At 39.7% G+C, this 8,173-nt stretch overlaps 1 pseudogene; it reads left to right on the top strand.

Annotated features, from left to right (window-relative positions):
* The first annotated feature begins 7,114 nt into the window (after positions 1–7,114).
* Positions 7,115–7,966, top strand: LOC101657158 (annotated as a pseudogene).
* The last annotated feature ends 207 nt before the right edge of the window (positions 7,967–8,173 follow it).

Here is an 8,173-nt window from a genome sequence, read left to right on the forward strand (position 1 = left end):
TGCAATTCTGATCCAAATCCCACCACACTTGTTCAAAGAAATGGAAAAATGAATCACCAGCTTCATATGGAAAGGAAAGGTACCTAGGATAAACAAAACAGTACTAAAACAACAAAAGCAAAGTTGGAGGCCTCTCACTCCCAATTTCAAAACTGATTACACAGCCAAAGTTATCAAAGCTGCTTGTATGAGCACAAATAGATATGTAGACAAATAGATTAGTATAGAGAACCCAGAAATTAAAAGCAAACACCTAAAGACACCAGATTTTTTTATAAAGGCCCCCAAAACTGAAACCAAAGTCAGTATCATGGAGTCGATGCTGATTCACAGTGACCCTATGTATAGGGCATGGTAGAACTGCCCTCGGAGTTTCTGAGACTGTAACTCTTTACAGAGTAGAAAGCCTGTAGAGTGGCTGGTGGCTACAAACTCTGAACCATGTGGTTAGCACCCTAATGTGCAACCATTATGCCGCCAGAGCTCCTTGATACAGAACTAGAACACATTAAACGGAAAAGAGAGTTTTGTGGTTTTGTCCAACAAATGATGCTGGGAAAATTGGATCTCCACCTGCAAATGAATGAGATAGAATCTATGCCTCACACCACATACAAAAACAAACTCAAGCTGGATTAAAGACCTATGTATAAAACCTATAACGATAATGATCATCAATTTTTTTAAAAGGGAACAAACTTAGAGGCCCTAATACAATACCAAACATAATGATACACACACTACAGAAAACAAAATAGAAAACTAAGATCTCCTAAAAACTTACGTAGATCAAAAGGCTTCATCAAAAAAGTAACAAGTGACACCGCAGAATGGGGGGACATCTTTGGTGATGAAACATCAGATAAGGGGCTATTCTGGAAAAGCTATAGAAAATGGTAACATGTTAATAAGAGAAGCACAAATAATTCAAGAAAAAATGACATGAATAGATAACTCACTAAAGATGACAATTTATCAGTCAACAATCAAGTGAATAAATGCTCCTGACCATGAGATGTAAGACAAAGGCAAATTAAAACAGTGGTGAGATACCACCATCTCACACCAGCACCGAGCAAAAGAAGGAAAGAAGAAAGAATGCTGGAGAGGATGCAGACAGGTTGGAACACGCATACATAGCTGTTGGTTCTGCAGAATCGTACAGCCTCTACGGAAACTTACTATGGCTCTTCCTTAAACCAATATGGATAGAAATTTCATAAGACCCTGCAGTCTCTCTACTTGGTATGTACCCCAAAAGGGAAAACAACAAAATATAAACAGATAGATGTACATCCATGTTTACTGTAGTGTTAACTACATAAGCAAAGAGATAGAAACAACCAAAAGCTCATCTCAGAGGAATGTATAACTAAACTCTGGTACAAACATAGAATGGAATATTATGCAACTCTAAAAATAAAGAAACTCTCAAGCAGCTCATGACATGGATGAATTGGGAGGATTGTATGCTAAGTAAGGGCAATCAATCTCATAAAGACAAACACTGCATGACGAGTTGCTTTTGGTTTTCACAGGGAAGAAGCAGACTTTGAAGGCACGGCTGGGTTGGAGTGGGGAAGGACAGAGAGGCAAGGAGCGAGGAAAGAGGGCGAGAGGAAAGAAGGAGGGGGCAAAAACGAGGATCACATACCCAGGGGCTTACTGGGATCATTTTTGTTGTGAGTTGGGTGAAAGTTTACAGAGGTGATCGTCCCTTTTCTATTCAACAACCTCTCAAAGCTCATCTTTCCTTATTACTATCATCTCCCTGCCCCCACCCCCACATCATTTTGTTATTGGTACGTTTTACCTCCTTTGCACAAATAACACCTATCTGTGCCTTCCTTTTCTTCTCTCGCCTGCAGCCCTTAATAACCATCAAAATCGTTTCTTATTTTAATGTGCAAGTCTTTTCTGTTTTACAACAGTGGTCTCATACAATATTTATCCTTTGGGGCTTGACTTACCATACATACTCGAGTATAAGCTGACCCGAATATCAGCCGAGGCACCTAATTTTACCACAAAACCTGCATTAAAAATGTGCTGAAAAACTCGGCTTATACATGACTATATATGGCATTTAACCCAGTCAGTATAATGTCATCCAGGTTCAACCATGACATGAGGTGTTTCGCGAATTTATCTCTATTTGTTTATATATTGTGATATGTAATTGCCAATTTCCCCCCAGTTCTGGGGTTCTCTCTTTGGTTTTTTGATGCACATATGTGCTTAAATGTTATGAGGTTCAAGTCATCTGTTTTATCTTCTGTTGTGTGTTTATTTCATTGGGATTGATAGTGCATTTATGTGCTGTATTAGGACCCTAAGTTGTCCCCATTTTTTATTGAAAATCTGCATAATATTAGGTTTTATGTGTAGGACTTTAATTCATCTTGAGATCATTTTGCACATGGAGTGAGGTATGATGGGTCCTGTTTCATTCTTCTGCAAATGAAGGTCTGTTTTTGGCCAGCATTCTTTGTTGGAAATGGTGTGCTGATTACACAACTTCACTTGCTGAAGATAAAGAGAAGTTGACGTACTCACTGATAAAGATCAAAAACTACAGTCTTAAGTCTAGTTAATAACTCAATATAATAAAGAAAACACAAATTTTCACAGCTGACCAAGCGAGAATACCATGATAAATGGAGGAAAGCTTGAACTTGTCATTGATCCACAATCAACACTCATGGAGAAAGTAGTCAGAAATGAAACCATGTATTGTGTTGGGTAAATCTTCTGCACAAGACCCATTCAAAAAGATCCAAGATGTCACTTTGAGGACTAGCATTTGCCTGACCCAAGCCACAGTATTGTCAATCACCTCATAGACATGTAAAGTTGGACAATGAATAAGAAAGATCTGAAAAGAATTGGTGGATTTGAATTATGGTGTTGGAGAAAAATACAAAGTACCATTAACTGATAGAACAACCAGAATACTCCTTAGAATCAAGGATAGTGAGATTTCAATTCACATACTTTGGACACATTATCAGTAGGGACCAGTGCCTGGAAAAAGACATTATGCTTAGTAAAAGACCAGCAAAGCACGAGGAAGACCGTGAACACGATGAATTGCCACTGTGGCTACAAGAATGGGCGGAAACCTAACCACAATTGCGGTGAAGGGACAATTACTCTGTTGCTAGAACTGTCCGCACTCCATGTCAAGATGAAGTAAAGACCTAAAAGTAAAACTTAATGTTACGGAGATTTTTCAACAGCTGTTTCAACAGCACGTAATAACAACAACAAGGATAATTTCACTATTGATATTCTCTAACCAATTTCTATAATTCCCTTAAGTCTGAAAGTGTCTCCTGCTAACACCTTCCACCCCTTCTGTGTATCCCCGCTGCCTGCCTCTTTCTCTTCTTTCCTGTAACCATCCTCCTGCGCTCCATTCTGAACTCTGGAGGTCAATGGTACCCATTGGTTGGCCCTGGCACATTCCATATAATATTTTCCTGGCTGTAGATATGAGGGCACCAAGGAATGGGGTATTGTGACAAAATGATCCATAAACCAACTGTGTCCCAATTATTGCTGAATCCAGATGGAGTCAAAATCAGTTCGGCCATGTGAGCCTTGAAAAGGAGTCCAGACCACCTGGAGTTTATGACAGCTTGGTTGAAAGGGAACAAGAGGGACCACATTCACACCTGCCCCAAACCATGGATTACTAGTGCTAGGCCAGAAAGAAATTTGGCTGAATCTAAAAAGGCTACTATCCTTCCAGGGACACATTGCCCTGACCAAGTTTTCAGTGTGAAGATGGCTGTTATTGTCAGAGTAATCTGTGTTGAGAACTAAGCCAAAGTGGAATTGATTTTCAGAACCTGGCTGTCTGTCGATAGAGTATGGTGAAATGAGGGATATAAATCATTGACCTTTTGAAGATTTGTTATTACTACAATGATTATTTTCCACCTGTTCCAAACCCAATGTACATCAATGTGTCAGGTCAGCTACAAAAAAATAAAAACTGATCTGGAAACTACGTCTGACCTCTTTTGACTTGACAAGGTGGGAGAAAAATCGTCGTTAGCATCAGCTGCCCAAGGTTGATAACTGATAAGTACTATGATGCAGGGACCAGACATGCCTCCACCTTCCAACCTTCTTTACTAATTTTGTAATCAACTGCCCCCCTCTCACAGTACTCTTTATTTCTCAGCAGGAATCAATAACTAATTTCAGTGGCCACATAGAACTCACAGACAAAACTTATCATTAGGGCGGTTATTAAGGAAATTAACAATTTAGCATTCAGATGATAAATGGTCAATTGTTCAATCAAGATAGCCTCTTCTCTGTGCTGTCCACAGACAAGCACCTCTGGTCCTCAGCCTCTTGACTTGGCCTCTGCCCTGCTCGGTTAGTGTTACAAAGCTGCTTTAGGGCAGCCAATAAGTGCCCAAAGGCACGCCACTCTACCATAAGCCTCAGACTAAAGGTACTCAGCCCTTGCTCTGTGAGTCAGCAGATCTAACTCTCCCAAGTAAGAGGCTGGAAGCACTCCACTCAACAAGTGACCTTCCCGTCCACAGACAATCAGCTTTAATTGCTCCATGGACTAGAGTCCACCCCTCGGTCTCACAGTCTGGCTTTTGGTTGTGCTGCTGCTCTTCTGGTGTCACAGCTGCCTCCTGAATAAGGTGAAACAATGTGTAGGGATCTTCGGGTACAAAGGATGCATTCCGCTCTTGGCTCTTCTCTCTTGTTGGTGATGAGATTGCTCCCTCCTGCTCCTGACATGGCTCATTTTATATCCAGCTGGATGGCAAAATGAACAAAGCCCCACATTAGTGTTTCAAGTTTTTACCATCACAAAGAATCCTGTCAATAATTAATTACGACTGAACCCAGACCCATCATGGTAGCAATCATTTGATGGGAATTACAAAGATCTTTGCTAGAAGAGCTGTATTAAGTAATTCACTGCACTGCGCAACATTCCAAAGGGCTTTCCCTCATGCTCACCCACAGCTAGGTGGTCACCTGTAGCTCTATCAGGTAGTGTTGCATCAGGAGCAAAGGTGGTCTGAAGCTCCTTCCAGCACAGACTGTATGAATGGCCTTCAGCAAGTCACTGGACCACCCTGATCATCAATTTCCTCTTCAGGAAAAGGAATACATACAATAGTATTTCTACTTCATAATTCATTAGCTAAGGAAAAATGCAGAGAACCTTCGGGTGCAAAATATCCAAAATAACTCCAATCCAACTTGTTAAACCAAACTGCCAGCAGAGGGATGTTTAAGGGTCTGTTGTTGCTTTTAATTGAGTACCTTATTAATGTCATCAAAAACCTAGGTTCTTTCCATATTTTTGTTGTCCTTGTTAAAGTTGGGTCCATCCTCACGCTAAGTTGCCCTGTGGTCACAGGAGGGCTGCTTAATTCATTGTAGCCTCTCATATGGAAGAAAAGTTTAATTTTACCCAAGCTCTTCATTAAAGAACCCCTTTGTTTACCACATATTTTCATGTACTAGAAAATTGCAGGGCTTACTGAGAGTAGAATTAACTGAACAGCAACTGTTTTCAATTTTTTTTCATTGAAATTCACTTTTTAAAATTTTACTGCAAGAAAATAGCCTTAATCATTTATTCTGTTTGGGCCATTTTAGTTTCCCCTTTCTGATCTCTACTCCCTCTTCTTTGGTCTCCCAGGATCCATAAAAAAAGTAAAACTTTTTAAGCTAACCAATCCCAATTCAACTTCAGAACTTGATTTATCAGACCCCTTGATTTCTCTAAAAAGTTTGCAGACCTGGTTTCTCTTCCCACTGCAGTGATTGTATACCCTCCACTGCAGGGATCCGATGTTCTCTACTTCCAAAATCAAGTTGAGGCAGATGATTTAAATAAATATCATGAACAGATGTTGGACAGAATAAGGTTAACATTTAAATAATTATCTTTTAAATCTGTAAGTACATTTAATTACATAATAATATCAATTTTTAACTTTTACTTTTTGAAACATTTACCCAAGCTTTTATTTACAGTATTACAAATAACGCTTATATCTAATCCATCTTAAATTATGTGATAGAGCCCCACAGTAGAACAGGTCCTTAGGAGTGACGTGCAATTATGGAAGAAAAAGATGATAAACAGTGGGGCAGAGTGGTCTCCTATCCAATGTGGGAAGCAGAGAGAGCTAGTTTATTCAACAATGACTTTATATAGGAGTGAGGGCTGCAAGCCTCCATCACTCACATACACAATAGAATGGGCAAAGTGTGAAGCTGGGACATCCTGAGCTCCTTAAGGGACCACTTCATGATAAGTATCAGACATTTAAAAGACAAAAGGAGTAGTTGGGTCCTTGGATGACAGGGACAAAAGGAGGCTTCCTTTAGCCTGTGAGAGATAGCTTCATATTAGCATTTTGATGGAGGGCAGTTGTGGAGAAATATCTCTATCTGGAGAGGGTATCTTTTCCTCTTTATTTATTATCTCCTCACTGTGGAGGGCTTCTTCCTACAGGACCTACACCAGCACTGGTCTTCCAAGCCCTGTAGTCACAAGTGTAGAAATTAGGTTGCATATACTTTCATCTGTGTTCTCAGATGAAAGTATATGCAACCCCTCCTTTTTGTTTTGTGCTTAAATTCAATGGCTACTTGGGATACAACAAAGCCTTCTGCAAAAGCAGCAGGTGACTGCAAAGACAAAGTCAATGACAATAACACGGCCAAACCAGAACCCAGGCTACTTGTAAGACTGTACACAAGCCAGGGGGTTCAAGCCCCACTAGCCCATCCACCAATTGTTTCATCATGCCAGTACTAGGGGATGTTTTTAACCCATCCCTAAATGTACTGAAAATCTTCTTTTTTAGCTGTTTGCTACCTAATGAGATGTTTCCTGGAACTCCTGCAGATGATTTCTAGTTAAGGACCAATTGGATAAGATTTCACTATACGGATCAGAGGTTACACAAAAATCTGTAATGTTCCCATCGCATTCCAGCATCACTTGATGTTGTAAGTCCATATAATGATCCCCAAGCCATTGGACAGTCCATTGTAGCTCAGCCACTTTCCCTTCCAATCTTTCATCTGCCTTTGCTTGAGTGGCCCAGAGTTGATGGGAGTCTGCAAAATTAGACAGATCATTCCACCTGGGTTTTGCACAAACAGAAATGATTTTCTTTGTTTGCTAAAAAAAGAAGTTGATTTCAAACCATTTGGAACTTTTCACTTTATCTTAAACTTTATCAAGGCTGACATGATATGTGGAGGCTTTCAAGAATATCATGAAAGGCTTCAGACCTTTTTGATGTGATTTTTTAAAACTGCTATTATTTAAGAAGTATAGTAAGGATAGAGCTATGTTCTTTGTGACCACAGGTTACATAAGAGTCTACAATTACCCTGTGTGCCCAGACAAAACCCGGCCATGTGCAAGTCAGATGCTGATATTGATTCCATTTCAAGGTCAAGGCCATGGTGTTCAACTTCTTAAAACAGTTTGTAGGTACTACATTGGCTCTCCTTTAATTCTTGATATTACAGTGGAAGGAAGATCCATCTAAAAGCTATGTGAAATTAAGAGACGTTGTGCTTGCGAAACTTTGTCAACATTTGTCTTGTTTATCTCAGGAAAAGTTAATGCAAGGATTCAATGAAGATGTAGCAATAGAGTCACAAAAGAAGTTCAAGATCAATAAGCAACACACTAGAAGGGTTTATGAAATTCTTTGGCTGTTGGGAACTGACATGAGTGATGCTGACCAATACAAGAACTATAAACTGGATATGGAAAGAAGACTGTTTAGTCCATATAAGAAACAGCAGAGAGATCTTACGAAGATGAGAAACAGTCTTATACCAGAACAACCGACACACCAGATGAACCAAATAGAAATAAAGCATGCAACATAAACAACTGGAGGAGAGCTTCCAGGAACTCATGGAAAATTATCAACGTGTCAATTAATGACTTGCTCAAGCATGGATGTGCAAATCTCTGTACAGTGTGCTGTGAAAAATCCATGATTACTTTAATTTTAATATCTTGTAACATTTTACTTACATTGAAAGCTGACAATGCCCAGCCATCTAAATATATAGAATCTGGGGTCCCATAGGCTGGAAGATAAACAAGGGGCCATCTAACTGAGAAACAACAAAGCCCACATGGAAG

This window comes from Echinops telfairi, unplaced genomic scaffold (assembly GCF_000313985.2).
Source record: "Echinops telfairi isolate 266 unplaced genomic scaffold, ASM31398v2 ScPeMD7_5592;HRSCAF=6446, whole genome shotgun sequence".
Classification (NCBI taxonomy): domain Eukaryota; kingdom Metazoa; phylum Chordata; class Mammalia; order Afrosoricida; family Tenrecidae; genus Echinops; species Echinops telfairi.